The sequence below is a fragment of the Crocuta crocuta genome, unplaced genomic scaffold, assembly GCF_008692635.1.
Source record: "Crocuta crocuta isolate KB4526 unplaced genomic scaffold, BGI_CrCroc_1.0 scaffold186, whole genome shotgun sequence".
NCBI lineage: Eukaryota > Metazoa > Chordata > Mammalia > Carnivora > Hyaenidae > Crocuta > Crocuta crocuta.
Window position 1 is genome coordinate 4,194,769 of NW_027551569.1, and position 23,096 is coordinate 4,217,864.

The 23,096-nt window shown below is 44.5% G+C and overlaps 1 protein-coding gene across 4 annotated transcripts in view; it reads right to left on the reverse strand.

Moving 5' to 3' along the window:
* Nucleotides 1–23,096, reverse strand: part of ADCK1 (aarF domain containing kinase 1) — a 118,088-nt gene that overhangs the window by 77,564 nt on the left and 17,428 nt on the right. The window contains exon 1 of one of the 4 annotated variants that reach the window (XM_077750759.1): nucleotides 16,172–16,311. The exons of the other annotated variants lie outside the window; for them this stretch is intronic. The gene's annotated coding sequence lies outside the window, so the exon portion shown is untranslated. Of the gene's footprint in view, nucleotides 1–16,171; nucleotides 16,312–23,096 lie in introns of those variants that run through there. 4 annotated transcript variants of the gene reach the window in all.

Sequence of the window (23,096 nt, forward strand, 5' to 3'; positions counted from 1 at the left end):
AAATGTGAGTAAGGAAACCATCAAAACCCTAAAGGACAGAAGCAACAATCTGTTTGACTTTGGCTATAGCAACTTCCTGCTAGACATAACACCAGAGGCAACAGAAACAAAAGCAAACATGAACTACTGGGACTTAATCAAGATTGAAAGCTTCTACATAGCAAACGAAATAATCAACAAAATGAAAAGGCAGCCTGCAGAATGGGAGAATTGCAAATGACTTATGGGAAAAAGGGTTAGTATCCAAAATCTATAAAGAACTTATCAAACTCAACACCCAAAAATCAAATAATCCCATTAAGAAATGGGCAGAAAACATGAATAGACAGTTTTTTCAAAGAACACATCCAGATGGCTAACAGACACATGACAAGATGTTCAATATCACCCATCATCAGGGAAATACAAGTGAAAAACACAATGAGATACCACCTCACACCTGTGAGAATGGCTAAAATTGACAAAACAAGAAACAACAGATGCTGGCAAGATGTGGAGAAAGGGGAGCCCTCTTGCACTGTTGGTGGGAATGCAAACTGTGCAGCCACTCCGGAAAACAGTATGGAGGTTCCTCAAAAAGTTAAAAATAGAACTACCCGGGGCGCCTGGGTGGCTCAGTCAGTTAAGCATCCAACTTCAGCTCAGGTCATGATCTCACAGCTCATGGGCTCGAGCCCCGCGTCAGGCTCTGTGCAGGCAGCTAGCTCAGAGCCTGGAGCCTGCTTCAGATTCTGTGTCTCCCTCTCTCTCTGACCCTCCCTTGCTCATGCTGTCTCTCTGTCTCCCTGTCTGTCTGTCTCTTTCTCTCTCTCTCAGAAATAAATAAAACATTAAAAAAAATAAAAAATAAAAACAGAACTACCCTAACAGCCCAGCGATTACACTACTAGGTATTTACCCAAAGGATACAAAAATACATATTTGAAGGGGTACATGCCCCCCAATGTTTATAGCAGCACTATCAGCAATAGCCAAATTATGGAAAGAGCTCCAAAGTCCATCAACTGACAAATGGATAAAGAAGATGTGGCGCATATGTGTGTGTTTGTGTGTGTGTGTGTGTGTGTGTGAGTGTGTGTACAACAGAATATTACTCAGCCATCAAAAAGAATAAAATCTTGCTTTTTGCAATGACATAGATAGAGCCACAGTGTATTATGCTAAGCAAAATAAATCAGAGAAAGACAAATACCATTGGATTTCACTCATAGGTGGAATTTAAGAAACAAAAAAGATGAGCATATGGGAAGAGGGGGTGGGGAAGAGAGAGGGAAACAAACCAAAAGAGACTCTTAATGATAGAGAACAAACTGAGGGTTGATGGAGGGAGGTGGGTGAGGAATGGGCTAGACAGGTGATGGGTATTAAGGAGGTCACTTGTTATGATGAGCACTGGGGTGTTATATGTAAGTGATGAACCACTGAATCTACTTCTGAAACCAATATTGCACTGTATGTTAACTAGAATTTAAATAAAAATTTGAAGAAAAAAAGAATTGAACAAAAAAATAAACTCAGAACTAAAAAAAGCGCTAATAAAATATAATTTTAAAAAATCAAAAGTGAAACCTATATTAGAATTAGTAGAGAAGTACATTAAAATCAGTTATAATTGAATTTCATATGTTCAAAACTTAAGCAGACACAAAAACTATTTTTTAAAAAACAGAGTGAGATCCAAAAGAAAATTCTAGAGATGAAACTTTAATGTGTGACATATAAAATGTGTGGATGAGATTAAAGATAGATTAGACATGGTAGAAAAAAACATTAGTGAACTTGAGGACCTAGCAATAGAAACTATTTCAAACAAAATACACAGGGGCACCTGGATGGCTCAGTAATTTAAGCAACTCTTGATTATGCCTTAAGTAATGATCTCATGGTTCATGAGATCAAGCCCAATGTCAGGCTCTGCACTGACAGCATGGAACCTACTTGGGATTCTTTCTTTCCCTCTCTCTCTGTGGATCTCTGCCCATCTTCCACTTGTGAGAGCGAGAGAGAATCCCAAGAAGGCTCCTTGCCGTCAGCGCCAAGTCCAACGTGTGGCTTGATCTCATGAACTGTAAGATCATGACCTGAGCCAAAATCAAGAGTCGGACACTTAACCAACTGAGCCACTAAGCGCCCCTGAAAAAAATATATTTATAAAAAATACACAAGGAAAAAAGAAATTTTTAAAAATAGAAAGAATATCATTGATCTATGGGACAAATGAAAGCAGCCCAGTAAACATGTAGTTGGGAGTCCTCAAAGGAGAGGAGATAGGAGAGGGTAGAAAAATATATATACGAAGAAATAATGGCTGAAAGTTTTTCAAATTTGATTTTCTAAAAAAACTATAAACCAACAGATCAAAGAATCTCCAAAAGTCCTAAACATAAAAAACATGAAGAAAACTCATAATGAAATTGTTCAAAATCAGTAGAAGAGAAAAATCTTAAAAGTATCCAGAGAAAAAGACACATTATGGACAGAAAAAGAAACATAAGAATGACAGTAGATTTCTCTCTGGCAAAGATACAAGCAGAAGTTAGTAGAGCAACATCTCTGAAAGCAGTGAAAGAAAACCCAGAATTCTATACCCACTAAAAACAAAGGTAAAATGAAAGCTCTCTCAGGCATATATAAAAGCTCAGAGAATTCATCCCTGTATAGCAAAAAATGTTAAAGGACATCCTTCAGATAGAAGGAAACTGATACAAGAGAGAAATATGGATCTATGAAGGAAAAGAGACTAGAAATGGTAACTTCATAGATAGATACACAAGAATCTTATCTAATGCTCTGTAACTCTTTAATAAGTAAATAATTGCTTTAACAAAAATAATAAAGTAATGTGGAGTTTACAACATATGTAAAAGCATAATGTATTTCATCAATAGCAAAAAGTTAGGAAAAAAGAAATGAAAGTATACTATTATAAGATTTTATACTCTGTGAAGTGGTATAATGTCACTTGAATGCAGAATGTGAAGAATTAAAAATGTATACTGCAGGGGCACCTGGTGGTTCAGTTGGTTGAGCGTCCAGCTTTGGCTCAGGTCATGATCTTGTGTTCATGGGTTCAAGTCTCATGTACGGCTCTGTTCTGAGAGCGCAGAGCCTGAAGCCTGCTTCAGATTCTGTGTCTCCCTCTCTCTCTGCCCCTCCCCGACTCACACTCGTGTGTGTGTGTGTGTGTGTGTGTCTGTCTGTCTCTCAAAAATAAATGTTAAAAATTTTCAATAAAAAAAGTATGCTGTAAACTGACACGATCACTAAAGTAACAAAAAAACCCAACAAAATAAATTAAATAGAACCATAAAAAAATATCCAGTCTAAAAGAAGGCAGAGAAAACAAAGAGCTAACAAAGATAAAACAAATAACAAGATGAAAGACATAAATCTAACCCTACCAATAATCCATTAAATATAAATGTTCTAAACACCCCAGTTTAAAAGCCAGAGATTGTCAATTTTGATAAAAAAGAAAGACTTGAGTATATGTTGCCTGTAAGAAATAATAAAAGTATCAACAGGTTAAATGTACAAGGATGGGAAAATATATACCATGCCAACACTAATTAAAATCAAGTTGGAATGGCTTTGTTTATATCAGACAAGAAAATTTCTATCCAGGATGGTATCACAGTTGAATTCTACCAAGCATTTAAGCAGGAAATATTACCATTTCACTCAAACTCTTCCAGAAAACTGAAGACAGAATACTTCCCAACTCATTCTATGAGAATATATTCTATTCTATTCAGTACCCCAAAATCAAAGACAGACATTAAATACAAAGGGGGGGGGGGGGGGGGGAGAGAGAAACTATAGACCAATGTATATTGTGAACATAGGTGTAAAAATACTTTTTAAAAATATTAGCTAATCAAATCTAATAATTTAATAAAAGGCTCTGTTCTCTTTATATCCTATCAGGTGGTGCACAATTTTGATTTGTCTCCCTACGGGCAATGTTAATTTTGATCACTTCATTAAGATTGCTATCCACCTGGCTTCCTCACTTAAAGTTACTTGTTTTATCTTGATAACTAAGTATTATGCAAGGAAGCACTACCAAATTTTAGAAATAACCAGTTCTTAATATTCTCCATTTATTCATCTGTTTGTTTTTGTGCGCTTGGATTCAAGGAGGTCTACTTTTCTCAACAGATCACAATCCATTACTAGCATTGTTTGTTTTAACAGCCTCCCTGAGATATTCCAACCCACAATAAACTACACATGTACAATCTGATTTTTTTGGTATATGTATACATCCATGAAACCATCACCATAATCAAGCAAGTAAGCATATCCATCAGTCCCCAAAAGTTCCCGATGTCCCTTTGTCAAGCTCCATCCCTCTATATACCTTCCATCTCCAGACAACCACTACTCTGCTTTCTGTCAACACAGTCAACAATTTTAAGTTTTATATAAATGAAATCACACAGCACAAACTTTTTTCTTTGGTCTAGACTTTTTCACTCAACATAATTTTTTGATATCCATTTTGTTGCTGCATATATCAACAATTTATTGCGTTTTTCTTACTGAGTAGTATTCTACTGTGTGAATGGACCAAACTTCTTTATTCATTCGTGTACTGATGAACATTTGGGTCGTTTGCAGTTTGGGAGTACCAATAAAGCTGCTATAAACATTCATGTACAAATCTCTGCACAGACATATGCTTTCATTTCTCATGGGCCAATACTTAGAAATGCAACAGTCAAATTGTGTGACACGTATATGTTTAACTTTTTAAGAAATTACACTGTTTTCTAAAGTGGTTGTGCCATTTTACATTTCCACCATAGTGTAGGAGAGCTCCTCCACATCCTCCCAATGCTTGGTGTGAGAAGTCTTTCTCATTTTGGTCATTCTCATACATGTGTAATGGTATTTCATTATGGTTTAAATTTGTGTTTTCCTGAGACTAAGGGTGTTGAGCATCTTTTCATGTGTTTATCTGCCATCTCTACATCTTCTCTGGTCAAATGTCTGTCCAAATCTCTTGTCTGCTTCTTTTAATTGGTTTTTTTTTTTTTAATAACTGAATTACAGGAATTCTTCATATATTCCATACACAGCATTTTATCAGATATATGATTTGCATATATTTTCTCCCAGTCCACAGCTTGTCTTTCCTTTCTCTTAACAACATCTTCCAAAAAGAAGTCATTTTTCATTTTGATTAAGTAAAATTCACCACTTTTTCTTTTATGAATCATGCTTTGGTGTTGTGCACCTAAGAAATCTTTGCCTATCCAAACTACAGCCTTTTTCTATGCTTTCTTCTAGAGTTTTTATAGTTTTAGGTTTTTACATCTGGGTATGTGATCTATATGGAATCAGTTTTCATATGTAGTAGGAGGTATGGATCAAAGTTCAATTCGGCATAGGAGTATCTAATCGTTCCAGCACTGTTTGCTGGAAAAATCAGTCTTTCTACACTGACTTGCCTTTGTACCACTGTGAAAAATTAATTGTTCATATATGTGTGGGTCTATTTCTGGACTCTCTAGTCTGTTCCATTGATCAGTTTGTCTGTATTTACACCAATATCACACTGTCTTGATTACTACAGGTTTATAGTAAGTCTTCAAATAGTACTTGCCCTCTGACTTTGTTCTTCTTTTTCAGTGTTATTTTTCAGCACTGACTCAAAAACCTCTGCATTCCCATATAAACTTTAGAATGAGCTTGTCAATTTATACCCAAAAAACCCTGGTAGGATTTTGGATTCATGGATTCCCATGAATCTATAGATGTATTTGGGGAGAATGGACATCTTTGCAATATTGACTTTTCCTACCCATGAACATAATACACACCTCTCCATTTATTAAGTCTTTTTAAAAATTTCTCTCAGCAGTGTTTTGATTCATATATATCACTTTAGGAATTTCTCCTAAGAAATTAATCTAAGACATGGAAAATAGTCCATGTACAAAGATGTTCAGCACAGTGTTGGTTAGAATAGAAAAGCATATGTATATGCACCCTGAAAGTGGGAAAATGGAAAAGCTAAGCAAATCATGTAACAGTCACACAGTGACTTAAATCGCTATTTTAAATGGACTATAGGACAACATAGAAAATACTAAGGATAACACATTGAGAAAAACAGTTCATGATATTGATAGAACACTGTGGATGTAACAGAACAGTATTAGAAGGTATATAAAAATCATAATGTTTTTTAATTTGGTAAAATTATAGATAACTGTTTCTTGAATCTCTGTATTTGTTAATAATTATTGCTTTAATAAATACTTTCTATTTTTAAATTAAGAAATAATTCACATATCATAAAATTCACCATTAAACTATACAGTACGTTTTTTACTATATCCAATAAGTTATACAACTGTCCACTACTAACTCTAGAACATTGCTTTATATTTTGTAACTCAATTATATTTTTTTAGTCACACTTCACGTATATATGAAGTCCTAAGTCTCTGAGACAAAAAAATTCCTGTCTTCAATTTATCGTACTCATTACAGGTGATAAACGTTGTGAACATCTAAGTACGTACGAGTGTCTTATCATCTTATGTTTTACTAACATCTAGTAATTTCATATTAAAATGAGGATCAAATTTAAGGTGCCAAATGACCTGTCAGCATAATGCAAGCACAAATAGGTCCTTGATTTATAATTTTCACAAGCTCTTCTCCATAATCATTACTTTTTGTTTGAATTATTGATTCACTGCCCCAGCATAGACTATACGCTGCTAAGCAACAAAATCTTGTTCACCCCACATACCGTACTAATGGTCCTCAGCAGTAAAGGCATAGTCCTTTACAGTGCATGAAACCTTTCACACACATTACCTCACCTGATCCAGGTAAGAGCCCTTGAAAGGGGAGGCAGGGGGCGTACATTCTCCCCATTGTACAGATGAGGAAACTGAGGCTCAAAACAGTTAGGGGACTTGCAGGGGTTACTGAACCAGTAAGTTTGACGTCCAGGGTTTGGGTCACTGTTGTACAATTCCAAAGCCCGTCTCCTTCTACTCAACTCTGCTGCCCCCCAAGCACACTGTTAAATATTCCTCATGGATTAGAAGGAAACTCCAGGCAGCCAGTGCCTGCTATGGGCCCTCAGTGGTGCCCTCCCCACGTGCTCACAGACCCCCATCTCTCAGCCCTCACTGAGCCTCAGCTATTTCCCACAGCCAGGCCACCACAGGGCCTGGCCAGGTCTGGGCTCCCAGGAGCTGTTCCAGTAAGCCCACTATGACACGAAGACCAGAACAAATTCATGCACACACAAAGGCCTGGAAAGCACCAGTTGTACAGAAATCAGGGAACTACCGAGAGGAGGAAGGGAGCGAGGCCCAAGAGGCATAAGGTCTCAGTGTGGCAACTGGACAAGGCCACCAGCTTGTGCAGGAGGTGGGCCTGGGAAGGGTCAGGACACGGGCCACACTGGGTAAGGAGGACAACCTGTACTGGTAACTCTGCAAAAGGCTCCAGGGCCTTCAGTATGAAATGCAAACCCCTACCTGGGCCAAGCAGGCCCAGCACAAGGCAGTCCAGATGCCAGCCAGCTTCGTTCTCTTGCCCTCCCCCATCAGCTATCCCCCAACCCAGTGATCGGTAATGCCCTACACCACCCTCTGCATCCTGGCCTTTGCACAGGACACTCCACAGTCTCACCGCGCCTCACTTCTTTTCACCTGTCAAAACCCTCAGCCTGGACCCAGGCCTCTCTCCCCCTCCCCCGCCTCCTCCCAATCCCAGCGTGGCCCCTGCTTCCCTCTTCCCCGCCAGCTGCCAGCCCCTCGTTCTTACAGATGCAGCTGCCACCTCCCCCATCACAGAACTAACGGCAGAGCCCAAAGTTCCATCCCCAGTGCGGCTCAGCCCCTCCGTTCGCCTGCACCTCCCTGGGACAAAGCCAGGCCCGGCACACACTGCACCTCTGAGGCTATGATTGTAGGCTCTGCTCTAGGCCTAGAGGACAAAAAGCAGAGTGGCACCCACACACATGGCCAGGTTGCAACCACAACAGGCTGCGGCCCAAGGGGCAAGGCCCAGGGCAACAGAGCTTCCAAATGTGAGGGCCGATGCTGGGGCTGTCTTCCAAGGAGGGCAGCCTCCTTCCCATTGCCCTCGTCCCTTTCCCAGGGAGCAGATGACAGACCCCAAGAAGGCCTCCTTAAGGGTCCGCAGCAGAGGTTTTTTTCTCTGCAACCAGGCAAGACTGAACTCAGTGATGATTCACTCAACAGAAGCCACACGCCCATCACCACACAGCACCCAGACAGCCCTCCCCAGCGCTGCCATTCCCATACCCTAAAGTCTCCAGGGGAGCCCTGGACACTGCTGCCGTCCAGGAAATGCCACTCTACCAGGAGGCAAGGTCCAACAATGCTGGGGACAGACCATTCATTCTGCAGGAGTCACCCCTGGCAAGCCTCCCAGGACGATCCTGGGCTCTTCCAACTGGCCAGGCCTCCCCATTAAGGCCACCCAAAGGGAACCACTACCGACAGCCTGCGCAGCTAGGCTATGGCATGGAAGTAACCACAGCACAGCTTTCAGGTCTGGGTTTGGACTGGGCCATGCCATCTAAGCCCACGGGAGAAAGGGGTGTGAGGGACGGGGCGGCACCAGCTGGGCACAGATGCCCAGCCTGCAGACTAGGAACACACTGGCCCAGGGGAGCAGGGACTGTCTGAGGAGAGGCTATAGCAACATTCCGATCAGAGGAGAGACCAGGCAAAATGGTCACCAAGACCCCATGTGGCGGCTGGCCTTTGGAGAACCACAGCAGGCCTCCAGGATTTTGCCACAGGTCCAAAACCAAAACACACTTCTGTGAAGTGTGAAGTAGGATGCCCAGAAGTGCAGGCATTGACAGACCTGGCACCATGTCACACCTGATTATTGGTTGTAGGAATTTTCATCACCAAGTTACAAATTCTAGGATTACTTCACCGGAAGATCGCAGAGCATTCAATTGGGAAGGACAAGAAGCAGGTAGGGGGATGGGGGGGCGGTTCTGAGCAATTCTGCAGAGGGGGTGACTATGGGAAGATTCTGTGTCCCTATCCAGCAAGAATCTAAAAGGACAATAAAATATAACTTAATGCTTAAATTAAGTTACTAACATTTACTTAGCGTTTACTATGCGTTAGACCCTCATCTAAACATTTTATATGTGTGTTATCTTATTTCACTCCGTGACCATCCTGTAAGGTGGGTACAAGTATTATCACCTATTTTACAGATGAAGCAGCAATGGCTGAAAAAAGTTACATCACGTGGCCAAGGGCACGTAGCTACCTAGTGGCAGAGCGGGGATGTGAACCCAGGTAGTGTGGCCTCAAGGCCGCAATGCTCTTTAGCAACAGCGAAATGCCTGTTAGAATACCTGACTCCATCAGCAGTAAAGGTTCCGAACCGGAACTCAAGAAACCTGAATTCTGGACCAGTTCTGCCCCCCTTAACTTACTGCCCCTGCTGGACAAGCCCTGAACACGTGCTCCCAGCTTTCTGGGCCTCAGCTGGCTTGTTTGTAAAACGAGAGGTTGGGCAGAAGCAGCAATAGCGTGGGTGGGACACACGTCTCCCCCCTCACCAAACCCACGGCACACGTCAGACATCACTGACCGACCCCCACACACGGTCACTGAGCCCTGGCGAAGACACACTCATTCTCTGCCCTGGGGTTGGCAAATGAAATGCGTGTGCTTTCCCAGAGCTAGATTGTTTCTAAGGTGTCTTCTCGAAGCCTACAGCTCTGTCACTGGGGTTCTAAAGGCAAAATTCTAGTCCCACTGCAACCAGATCACCATCATTACACCTCAATCTTCCTTCTGCAAAATGCACATGTTACGTGTGGCCAGCTCTACTTCCTTCATCGTCTGGATGAACAATGCCCCAAGCCAATGCCTGATTGGTATTACACAGACTGGACCTGCTCTCCATGTGAAGGGCCCCTTTCCTCTCCCAGGCCCCTTTCCTCTGCTCTTGTAAGGGAGCCTGATAAAGAGGAGCTCCTAGGCCATGGCAGGATGACATGATAAGATAAAGGGACACAGGTTCCTTTGCATTAAGCACTGTGTTTCCAGAAAGTTCCAGGTAAAACGCAAATACACACTAGAGGTGATAATATGGGAAATTATCTGTCATTGCCTCCTTGGCAGGAGTTTCTTTACCTGTTTTTCCAGGCTCAGAACTGAGAGCAGAGTTCTATGGAATGGGATACATTCCAAATATAGGTTCTGTTTCAGAGAAGGCCATCCTAAAAAGAAAGTTGTAGGAGGGGGCATTTGGGGAGGGCAGCTGCTAGTGGCTGAGAAGGCTTAATGAATAAAACATGCATCACAGCTGCCAAGGATACTTGCATTTTAATAGGAACAGAGTTTTAGGCCAAAGGAATTAATCTCTAATGGTGGAATTACAAGCATCAGCAATGATTTAGGGAGGTATTAAGCAAAGAAAGTTGTTCCAGCATCCCTGAAATCCCAACAAATGAGCTGATGTGAGTGAGCAAACCCTCAGCAAACAGTGAATGTACTGCAAATTTAAGGGATTAATAGTATTATTACTGGCAACTTGTGACTCTGCCTGCCAGTGAGCAAGCCTGTCACCACACAGACAAGTCCAGATGCCCACAGGAGCTCAGGACATGCACTCTTTGGTCTGGAAAGCATCCATTTGGGAACCTAGTTGCCAGCAAAACTGAAGAGAACCCTTCCTCCATCTGCCCCTTAATCACACACACTGAGAAGATGCATAATTAATTTGTTCTCAACAGTTGCTCTGTGGCTAGAAGAGTGAGGGCATTTCTGGAATGGCAATTACAGACAAGAAAAACAAATGTTAGGCCACAAGCAGAATAACATATCCAGCCAGCCTGCTTCCCTCCCTTCCCAATCATCCCTGCTCAGGCCATGGGCTTGGGTGGCGGACAGGAGTCTTTTAGCCTTGAGATCTTGGGGGCTGGTAGCAAGGAAAAGAAAACAAAGATCCTCAGTACAGGGAAGGAGGCCTCACTCTAACCTCAGAAAGGGGGAATGCACACAAAGCACAGGTGCAATGTGAAGGTCAATGGTAGGGGCATCTGGGGGGACAACATAACACGTATAGGAATTAGAAGAAATTAAAGAACTCTTGCTAATTTCATGCACTGTGATAATGAGGGGAATACTTAGAAAACATCAGCCATTACAGATACACATGGAAATTACAGGTGAAATGGCATGATTTGTGCAATTTAAAATTCTTCAGCAGAAAAAAAACTAATAAGTGAAAGAATTATAGCAGTATATTTTAGATCTAGGTGCTAGAGTTCATCATATTTTCTCTCTTACTTTTTAATTGTATTTGAATTTTCCTATATATATTTTTTTTAAGATTCAAAGACAGATCCTAACTTGCCTGCTGTTCTTAACCCTTCATTGTGGCCGAGGAGCCCTGTGTTTTTCGCCCAAGCCGACCTCCCCCACTTCATTTCGTACCACACGTCCTGTGATTCACTCTACTCATTCCCACTGGCCTCCTTTCAGAGCCTTGAACAAGCCAAGCTCATTCCCATCTCAGGGCTTTTAGGCTTGCAATCTTCTCTTCCGAAGGCCAGCTTCAGGGGCACATGACCAGTGCAGCCACACTTGGAAGGACCCCACACTCGTGATTTAATGTGGAAGACAAAATACTGCCTGCACCCCAACAGAGATGTCCACCACCTACTTGCTGAAACATGGGACCATATTACCCGATGTGGCAAAGGGGAGGTAAGGTTGCAGATGAAGTTAAGGTTGCTGATAGCTGACCTTGAGATGGAGAGACGACCTCAGATTATTAGGTGGTTCTTTCCAGTGGAGGAGGAAAGCGGAAGAAGAGACCCAGAGAGCCGGCAGCAGCAGAAGGACTTGGCCGGGTATTGCCAGCTTTGAAGATGGAAAATGGGGGCCATAAGCCAAGGAATGCAGGCAAGAAAGACAAGTGAGTTCTCCCCAAGAGCCTCCAGAAGGAAGGCGGCCCTGCTGATGCATTCATTTTAGTCCAGAGAGAAGCCTTTCAGACTTCTGACCTCCAGAACGATAATGGAATAAAGCAGTATTTTAAGCCACTACATTTGTGGTAGTTTGTTATAGCAGCAATAGGAAACCAATACAGTAGCTGGCTAGTGATTCTTCATTTTATCTTTGAATTTGTGTTTTGCAAATGAAGCCAGATGGCACAAAGCAGCAGGCGCCAGGGGGATTCAGCTCACATACAGTCCCACCCCCCCAGTTCCCCCGAGTGAGTTCTCGGCTATCCACGCCCCACTCCACCCCCAGTGCCCTGGCTGCACACAGTTCCCCCGCACCACCACAGTCAGGCTGCTTCTCCATTCACCGTGGCAATCATGTCACACGGTGGAGAAGATCCGCATCCTGCCACTGCCCTCCGTCCCCCCTGGGGGCCTGAGTGTAAGCCGAGGCAGGGTGGACTCATACACATGTCACGCATATCCCTCCCCAACCTAGACCACATTCACCAGGGCAAGTTCAACAGGAGACTCAGCAGGGACCCTCACCCGCCACCCGCACCCCCCACCCTGCGCTCCTATCCCCACACCAGATCCAGACCCTGAGCACATCCCAGCACTGAGGCAGCAATCTCTTGGGGGCTGCCCATTCATGGCGTGTTGGGGCTGCAGGGCCACGGGGAGCGGAGACTGACTTCCCCACCCCCAGCCGGAACCCCGAAGTCCCATTTTGCACTAAATCCTGTAAATTAGGCAGCCCGCCCTGCCTCTTCTGCCAACAATACCCTCCCTGCTCTTCTTCCATGGCTTTCCAGTTTCAACTGGAAAACCCCCAACAGAGAGCCCTGGCCAGGCTTTGGTCGCTTTTTATTCCATGACCACGGTTTATCCCTTTTCCAACCTTATCTTGTTTACTTAACTCACTGACTCACTAAAAAGAGCCCACTGTGTGCCAAGCACTGCTCTAAGTGCCGAGGATACAGCAGCAAATAGAACAGATGCCTGTCCTCCTGGAAAGGACTGTCTTCCATCGTTGTTAAATAGCTCTTATCCCCTCAAGTACAGACCACCGTATACCTCGTACCTCACACAGTGCCTGGCCCATAGGAGGTGTTCAATTAAAATTCGCCACATAAGGGGCTGTATGTACGGTGAGTGGCTTGGGTGCTCCGCACTGTGATCAGGCAGGGCATGGAGGCAATGCTTTTCATCCTACACAGTGTGGGGCATGGGATCTGGGGGTGAGGGAGGGGGCAGTGCCCCAGCTTCCGAATCACGTTGCCTTAAATTAGCCTCACATATGTCGCACCATTATCAGTCAACAGTTTATTTAAGTGAAGTTATTCTGCTAATTGGACATATGTCTCATGGTTCTACAAGGAAAAGTCTATTAAAAAGTCTTGCTGTAACAGGCAAGAGCTTTGAGGGTACTTTTATTCAGGGACAGGAAGGGAGCTGAGTGGATTTTAATTTGGTAGAAAATAGCTGCTTGGGGCCAAGACAGTGAGAAGCGGGAAATCAAGAACAGGCTCTTAGATTATTAGTGTGGTTAACAAGCGTCTCCATCAACCTGATAGCTGCAGACTGCCTTCCACCAACTTTATTAGTTATTTCACAGCCTTCCATCTACCCCTGCTATTCCAGCGATTCCCATTTTGGAGACACGGACGCTGAGGCAGAAGAAATGCATCCCACCGGAGCCAGTAGGAGTGAGGCCTCACAGTCCCTGCGGCCTAATATGTGCTTCTGTTTCTTCATCTATAAAATGGGGATGATAACAATAGTATCTACCTCAGATTGTTGTGAAGTTAAAGGAGATAAGATAGAAAGAACTCTTAGTGCAATGCCTGTCCCACAAGGTTCAGTCAATGTGAACGCTTGTACTTAAGATCAGAAGCCTGCCTAGGGAACTCATTAAAAATACAGCTTTCCAGGCCTCACCCCAGAATCATTGGAAACAAATCTTTAGGGTACAGAGTCTAGGAATCTGTACTTTACCAGGCTCCTCAGGAGTCTCTGATCATCTGACAAGTTAGAAACCACCGGTGAGCTGTCACATGCCCGTCTCCATGACAGACAGATAGAATCTCTTCTGTTTCTGGAAAGCTGCCCTTCCAGATACAGATTTCACAGCCGTCCTTGGTAACCCGCTGCAATACTAAATTACCTTTGCAGTAAGGAGTCCTGGTTTATGCCATTCTCCATCACACACCATCATCCCATTTCCCAGTACTACATTCAGCATAGGTAGACACAGCAGAGTCGTGGTGGAAACGTGCAGTCCAGGGCAGGAGAGGCAACGGTGTGGGGTAGTCAGTGGGAAAAGCAATAAAGTAATGAGAAGCCCAGCCATGGCTAGTCTGGGATGGGGTCTGAGATGGGCAAGGGCAGTTTCTCCAGCCGGCGTTCCTCCAGCCCCTGCCCCGTCTGGTGTAGGCTGACCTCAACACAGCACCATCCCTGAGGAGCAGGGCACTCTGGCCTCCTCCACCCACCCCACAAGAACCAGGAAACAGGAGCAGCAGGTGATCAGCTCTGCGGCAGGAAGAAGCCAGCCCTGTGTGCCTGAGCAGTCCATGTAAGGCAAGAAAGGTACAGACACGCACAAATGAGGAATTGGCTAATGCCATTAATTCCGCTGATTGGTACAGAGAGATGCCCAGCACATGGCAATGGCCTCCCAACACCAGAAACACAAGGGCTTATTTTATTTCATTTCAAGTGTGGCCTCTGCAAAGAGATCACTGTTTCTGAACAGCAGCAAATACCATCCTATCAGGCAGCTTCAAGTCTGAATCAGTCCCAGGAGATAAATAGGGTGAGCTGAGAGAAGAGCTGGACAGAGAGTGGCCACACCCAGCAAGGAAAGGATGGAGGCCAGGAAGACTGCAAGCCAGAGTTGGGCCCAACATCTGCTACAGACACTGCAGCCTGTTTCTTCAAGGGTGACCAGCACCAGCGATGGCATGCAAAAAGATGGTATAAGCGGCAATTTCAGGTAGTACGCGGGGGACTTCTTATTTGGGAATGCACACGCCTATAAAAAGAGACAGCTAGTCTATCAAGCCTACAGTTTTGCTTAGAACAAAATCAAGTAAAGGAAAAAGTCAATAGGATGAAAAATGTCATACAAATACATGAATAGTTGGTTACAAAGAAGTACATGGGAAGGCCAACCAATGAATTCAACACAGTACTTGCTTCTGGTTTTGCAGGAGGAAGGCTGGAATCAGGGAAGTACCCAGGGGGCTACAATCATATGGGTAAGGTATTATTTCTGAAATTGTGCAATGAGTATATGAGTGACCATTAAATTATTTTCTATGCCTTTCCTTAGGTCTCATACATTTCACATGCTTTTAAAAATGCAAAGATGGGGCACCTGGGTGGCTTATTAGTTAAGTGCCCGACTTCGGCTCAGGTCATGATCTCACCATTCGTGAGTTCAAGCCCCATGTCCAGCTCTGTGCTGACAGCTCAGAGCCTGGAGCCTGCTTCGGATTCTGTGTCTCCCTCTCTCTTTGTCCCTCCTCCACCCATGCTCTGTCTCTCTCAAAACTGAATAAACATTTAAAAAATTCTTTTAATAAAAAAATTAAAATACAAGGGGTATGCAGGTTCATAGGTCACTGATAAATCTAGAGCAATCAAGAAGACAGCCTGACATTTGCACGTCCTGCCTAGAAACTACAGAGAAACCACCACACGGCGAGCACAACCTCCAGGGAGAAGCCAGACTCAAGCCACGTGTCCCTCCAGGGTCCCCACAAATAGAAGGAGAACTGCCACATCTCTTCCCACACCATACCAAGGCCCCAGTTCCTACTTCCGTGGAACTCTTCCTGAATCAGGGCCACTGCAGAAAGTTCTGCAGGTTTTCAGTGCAGTACTCAGAAAGGTCTGGGTACAGAGAAAGCTAAAAACGGAGGCACTGGGTGCCATTGAAGACTCTGGCTCCCTCTTCCACGGGTCTGGTCCTTAGATGACCCAAGCAGAGCAAATTAAATGCAGCTCATGCTCCTGCAAAAATTATCACAAACTCCAAGAAAGCCAGTTAGCAAGACAGCAAGGATTCCATTTCTCTCCTCCTCCTCTGTATAGAATACTCTCTGACAAATGTTCCAAGATGAGAAATGAAAGCAGCCAAAGGGGGCCTGGGGGACAGAGTACATGAAAACTCACCAGAAAGCTTCCACACCAAGTTGACGGCGCACACACAGAGGAACCGTGGCACAAGCAGCTCCCACTACACCAGAGGAGGCCTTTCTAGGTATACACTCTACCCTCACCCCCCACGATGGGTTAGGAGCCCCTCCCATGCAAGGCTCCTGCCCTCCCCACTCCCCACTCCTTGGCTGGGAGTTAGCGGCTGTCAGGAGCCAGTGCTGGAATGAAGACAAATCGATCTTTTTGCAACTGGTGATTTCATGCCTGCTTCCCCCACTGGACTGTGAGCAACTGGAGGGCAGAGGTCAAGTCTTATTTCCCTTTACATCCTCTGAGGCTGAGGCTTATGCAAGCCCTGGCAGAGAGCAGGCTCCGTTAAGGTTTGTTAAAACTACAGATGGCTGGAAGAATGGTGAAGACATGTCCCCATTGGCCAGGACAGTCCCCAGGTTTCAGAGAATATGCCTGAAGAGACAGACACTGCTACAGTTCCCCCTGATGGGCAACAAGATTGTTAAAGCACTTCTTGAGTTATCATCCCTTCCCTAAGCTGGTAGCATGCTTATCCTGAAAAATGGCAGTTGAAACCCTTTCCCAAAGCAATGGGCTAGTATTCACAGATTCCTATGGAGGGTCTATGCTTCCCTCCACTAGGAAATGCATATTCCAAATATTTGCTGAATTAACTCTTTGGTTGACGGATTAAATACAAAAAGGAATTCCCAGTGTGCCTGGGTGGCTCAGTCGGTTAAGCATCTGACTCTTGGTTTCAGCTCAGGCCATGATCTCATGGTTTCGTGAGTTCCAGCCCCGCAATGAGCTCTGTGCTGACAGTGCAGAGCCTCCTTGGGAGTCTCTGTCTCCCTCTCTCTCTGCCCCTCCCCTGCTCACACTAGCTCTGTCTCTCAAAAATAAATAAACTTAAAAAAAAAAAAAAAAGGAATTCCCATAAAGAGGTTCTATGGCCCTTCTTCCTCCCCCTCTGTGTCTCCCAAACCCACCCCAGCAGGGCCACACCAGGGGGGATGGACTCAGGGGAGAAGCACCGCAGCCATGGCAGCTAGTTGACAAAAGTGGCTGCACGGGGCATCTTTGGTCACACTTTCTATCCAACTCAGTGCTTTCCCCCAGGTTGCAAGTGGATAAACAGAGAGGCAACCAGGTATATATAAAGTGCAAAGAACATGAGATCATGCAAGATCTAGATGTCCAAGTCCAAGCCCAAGATGTGCCACAAAACTGCAGGGTCAGGGTGGGGAGGGAGGCACTTAAAGAAATCTCATCAATGTCTCTGGAGCTTCAGTTCTGTCTGTACATTAGAGGCCTGAGCTAGCTGGTGCTGAAGATAACTTTCTCAAGGTCAATGGCATAATTATAAATAGAGTCACCCCCCCACCTAAGCTGCTACTCTACTCCTCTCACCAGTATCCTTTTCCCCCAAAACACCCTACCACATGCCATGGTTCTACAAGTTGACAATATATGATCCTTCCCTCTACATGCAGATTTCAGTAATGTTGAAATTGTTATCCCATACTCAAGCCCAAAGCAGCTATGTCCCTAAACAAGGTCAGGTATAAACGTTAGCAGAATTTAATGGGTACAAAGGTTCTAATAGCTACCTCCTTTCTGCAGGTAACTACTGCTGGTGAACCTCCTCTCTCTAAGTTTTATGGGAGCCCCACTGAGGTGCACTGCTCCTGACCTCTCTCCTCCCTCTCCCTCCCTCCTTCCTCTCCTGTAGAAAGAGGAATCACCAATCAGATTGGTAGGTCTGGGAAAGGAAACAGGTCATGCTCAGCCCAACACTTCCTCTCCCCTCACTTTTCGGGATCTGTACACACCCAAAGGGCACTGATAGTCAGCCCCTCCGTGCCCTAAGAGGCAGGCTCCCATTTGAGAGGCTCGTCCTGCCACGTTGGTGCCTGCACGGTAAGTCTATCAAATTCAGGAGTGAAAGTTCAACAAGCCCACTTGCTCACAAACCCAAGACACAGGCTCCAGCCCAGCATCTATCAGTAACAAAGCTGACATTTTGAGCTCTTCCTGGCAGAGACCTGTATCTCCCTGGTTCTGCTTCTTAAACAAGGAGGAAAAGAGTATTAATCATTACCTCCTCAGGCCCAAGTAGTAAGTACTAGAGTAATTAATAGGACGGGGGCGGGCGGGGACACACACACACACACACACACAGCTGACCTGAAGCATCTGATACCACAGAAGCCCAGCAACCTACTCAAGAACAAGAAATTGGATTTGGCTAAAAAGCTTCCCAGTCACAGCAACAGCTGAGGTTCCTCCTACATTTAGGACTCTGATTAAGAAAGGAAGATGCACCTGTGATCTCACTCGCTCCCTCCTCCCCTCTCTCTTCCACCCCTTCTCCCCCCACTCCACATGCTTCTACTCATTGCCTATAGAGTAGCTCAAAAAATATTCAGTGACTGATGACTTCAAGCATTCTTATTTCCTGAAGGCCTACCAAAACTTTACCCAAGAACTTGCCATAGCTCCCTGCTACCTCTGGTATAAATCTTGACCTCTCGTCCCTCTGTGACCTAGCTCTGATTCTCTTTGCCAGTATGCCCCTTCACTCATCCATACCCTAGTCCCCAGTAACACTGAACTAATCTCTGTTTCTTATAGACAATCCCCAAAATTTTACCCATCAATCTCAGCCCAAATCACCAGGCCCCAGTGTTACACGTTTCAAGCCTACCCCCTTTCCAAACCCAGCTCGAATACCCACTTAACTCATTCAGTCTCACCCAGCTTGGGCCACTCTCTCTGCTCTGATATGCCTCAGGGATCTTAACTATTTCAGAGTATATTAGGGTTGAACAAGTGTACATAAATATATTACAGATAATAAGAGGCTGGTTGCTCACTGTCAGAGAAATAAGTTACACATAAGGAATCGGAGAGAGTTAAAATAAACTCTATGATGTTAGATTGAAATTGGAGATATCAGTATGAACTCAAGGTTTTTTTTTTAATGTTTTATTTATTTCTGACAGAGAGAGAGAGAAAGAGAGAGAGAGAGCAGGGGAGGGTCAGAGAGAGAGAGAGAGATATAGTATCCGAAACAGGTTCCAGGCTCTGAGCTAGCTATCAGCACAGAGCCTGATGTGGGGCTTGAACCCACTAACCGTGAGATCATGACCTGAGCCGAAGTCGGATGCTCAACCGACTGAGCCACCCAGGTGCCCCGAACTCAAGATTTTTTAATAGGAAAGTGTGTGTATGCATGAGTAAGTATACATACATATATTTTGTAACTCTGTCTTCTGGAAACAATGGCACTCCGGGGGCAATATGCAGACCTAGCACCAACATCTTGGTTTCTAAATACCAATCTCCAATAAAAGGCGATAGGGCTGGGGCAAAGAAAATACAAAATAAGTCAGGGTCTTAGAAAGTTAAGACAGTGCTCAAAAAAAGAACAGAGACATACAAAAGGACACAGGAATCAACCTGAAAGGGCTCCCAATGACCAAAATTAGAATAATCTGAACAATAAATTAAGGATTGCTTTGGATTGGAACCCGTAAACTAAAATAAATATCCATGAGTTCATAGTGATAAAAAATAATTACCTGAAGGAGAAGGGATGGCTCTTCCCTACAGAAGAATGTCAATTAACAAATGTAGAAATAAGGAAAATAGGAAATCATTAAAATGATATGGAGCTGCTGAGGCAAACCTTGTGCACTTTGATCTCCTCTCTGGCTAGATTAAATAATCCACGGTATTTAATTAAATAAAGCTTCTCATCTCTGTTCTTACAAATTCATCTGGGGCAAAGGCCACGGCCAGATAGGGAAGTAGAGGTGCTTGGTGGCAGACCAGGAGCCAGACCCAAAATGGCTCAAATACTACTCTGCACCATGCAAACCTCTCCTCACCCTGTTCACGCCTTGGAATTTCTAAATTTCATTTCTTTCTTTGAATTTCATTTCTTTCTCCTGTGATCTATCAAAGCCTTAAATGTGTTTCAAGATCCAGCATGCTTCTTATGGGGTGCCTGGGTGGCTCAGTAGGTTAAGCATTTGCTTTTGGCTCAGGTCATGATCTCATGGTTCATGAGTTCAAGCCCCACATCGAGCTCTCTGCCCACTCTGGATCCTCTGTCCCCCTCTCACTCTGCCCCTCCCCTACTTGCTCTCTCTCTCTCAAAATAAATGAATAAACTTAAAAAAAAAATCCAGCATGCTCCTCCAAGAATCCCTAGTGTATCAAGATTCATTTGATTGCAAATAACAGAAAACTGATCTCAAACCATCTGAAGCCAAAAGAGAATTTCCTGGCACATATAACTGGAAATTCTACTCCAGGCTCAGCAAGATCTAGAGATTCAAATGATTACTTCTCTCCACAATACTGATTCCATTCACAGACGGGCTTTCCCCTCATGGTGGCAAAATGGCTGCCAGCAGCTCTGAGTCAACATCCTATACTCACAGCTAATACAGCAGAAAAGGCAGTGTCATATGAGAGATACCCCCAAAAGCCCTGGACCTGATGTTCACTGACCAATACTGGCTCAGGTGCCCATCCTCAAATCAATCTCTAGGGCCAGAGGAATGGACTCTATAGATGGCCTAAGTCACATGCTCCCTCTTGGAGCTGAGGGTGGGGTGAGCCTCACTAAAACCTCATGGTAAGTACTTGAAATATGAGTGGTTCCCCAAAGGAAGTTTTGGATGCTACTCCTCAAAACAAGAATGGCTCTTACCAAAAAATGAACATATGTCTACCATACCCCAACACCTCAGTCAGAATCAAGGCAACCCTGCCTCCTCCAGCCCAGTCTGGGCATCCACACCAGCCGTGACTTCTTTCTGCCTTGTGGACTCCTTTCTGCCTCAGTTCACACCTGTCGCCTCTGTTTATAAGCATCTTGGGCACGGGGAGTCTGGCTCTTTAAAGCATCGGGGCTTCTTCACACCTCCTCAGCTGCCCAGCAAAGTGCCACCAAGCCCCTAAAAACACTACTTCACTGTGACTCCCGCCCCCTCCTGATGTGAGGCTGAGTCACTGAGATACCAGCCAGCCGAGCACCAACCTTGAAAGTGCTTCTCTAAGTCACTGTCTCTTGGCTCTAGCATACTCCGGGACCTGGGGACACTGGCTTGACAGGTGAGATAATTATGTTTTACCCTTTACTCATTCCTTTATCAGTCACGAAGAAGAGAACAGATAAGCGTCCAAAGTAAGAACACACCCTGCAGTATTTACTCATGCTCTTTAGTGCCAGCCAGCTCCCTACCCAGGCACAACTCCCGGGGACCAGCCTGCACCCGCTCTCAGTACCAGCTACCACATGCTACCTCCTGTCAAATATCACACTGCACTTTCCTTCCTGCAACCCGCGAAGCCATCAACTTCACCAGGAGCTGCAGCACCACTGCCTTTCAGATGACTTACACATGAGGACAACTGTCTGCACATCACCCATCCCCCGCTTCCTCTGCAGGGCACTTGCCCCTGTGCCCTGGCCTGGCCTAGGTGCAGAATGTCACTTTGGTGGGCTCCAAGGCCCAGAGCACCGGTTAGATGGAGAAAGAGGGCCGGGGGAAAAGCAGGAGTTTGGCATTAAGTCCCAGAGATGGAGGGCTTTGAGATATCCCAATATGAACTAACATTTCTTTCATTCATTTGCTCAACAAATATTTATTCAGGACCTACTATGTCCAAGGTCCTGCTGTAGGTGCTACAGACACGGAGATATACAGACCAAGTCTCTGTCCTCACGGGAGAACACCTCCCAGTAGACATCGGACTTCTATCCCAAAGACAGAGCACAAATTCAAGTTTTCCAAATACAAACCCAGCGCCCTTTCTAGGTCCTCTCCCAAGGAAGGAGCTAGCAGGGTGCAGCCCGAAACAGGTATTAAGTCAGTTCATTCCTAGGCATCATCACTAGAGGTAGAAAATGCAGAATAAAATGACTCAATCCCTGATCTAAAAGAATCTCTATTCTATTTTTTTAATTTTTTTTAATGTTTTATTTATTTCTGAGAGAGAGAGAGAGACAGCGTGAGCAGGGTAGGGTTAGAGAGAGAGGGAGACACAGAATCTGAAGCAGGCTCCAGGCTCTGAGCTGTCAGCACAGAGCCTGATGTTGGGCTTGAACTTACAAACTGCGAGATCATGACCTGAGCCGAAGCCGGACGCTTAACCAACTGAGCCACCCAGGCGCCCCAAGAATTTCATCTGAAACTACTTTACTTTGTCTAATAGTTAAGTACCTTAATAAAGCTACATACCATATTTCAGATGAAATGAGAGACATGTAACCAATTATCATCTTTCATAGGAATAAAGAAGACAGAGTGATTAAATTCAAATAGGAGGATATCTCTGGAAGGACACACGAGATAAGATGTCATCACTCCCAGGGAGGAACACTAGGTATGTGAGGAACAGAGACAGAAGGATCATTTTGTATGTTCAAATGTTATATACTTGCCTGCCATGTGAATGTAGTTCCCATTAAATGACACTTTGAGGATGCAATCAGCCAAATCCTAAATATGGAAAATTCTACAGGACAAATGATCTGCTTTCAATAAAGCAAATAGCTCAAAAAAAAGGAGAGGGGAGGAAGGAAGAGAGATATTATAGATTCAAGAAAATTTTGGTTGATGTTTCCTAATACAACATATGCTACTTCATGTGTATCCAGATTGTAATGAACCAACTTTAAAAAGACGTTTTTGGGACCAGGGATACTTGAGTATACACTAGCTATTAGAAGTTATTAAGGACAGAGGCTCCTGGGTGGCTCAGTCAGTTAAGCGCCAACTTTGGCTCAGGTCATGATCTCGCAGTTCGTAAGTTCAAGCCCAACATCAGGCTCTGTGCTGACAGCTCAGAGCCTGGAGCCTGCTTCAGATTCCATGTCTCCCTCTCTCTCTACACCTCCCCCACTCACACT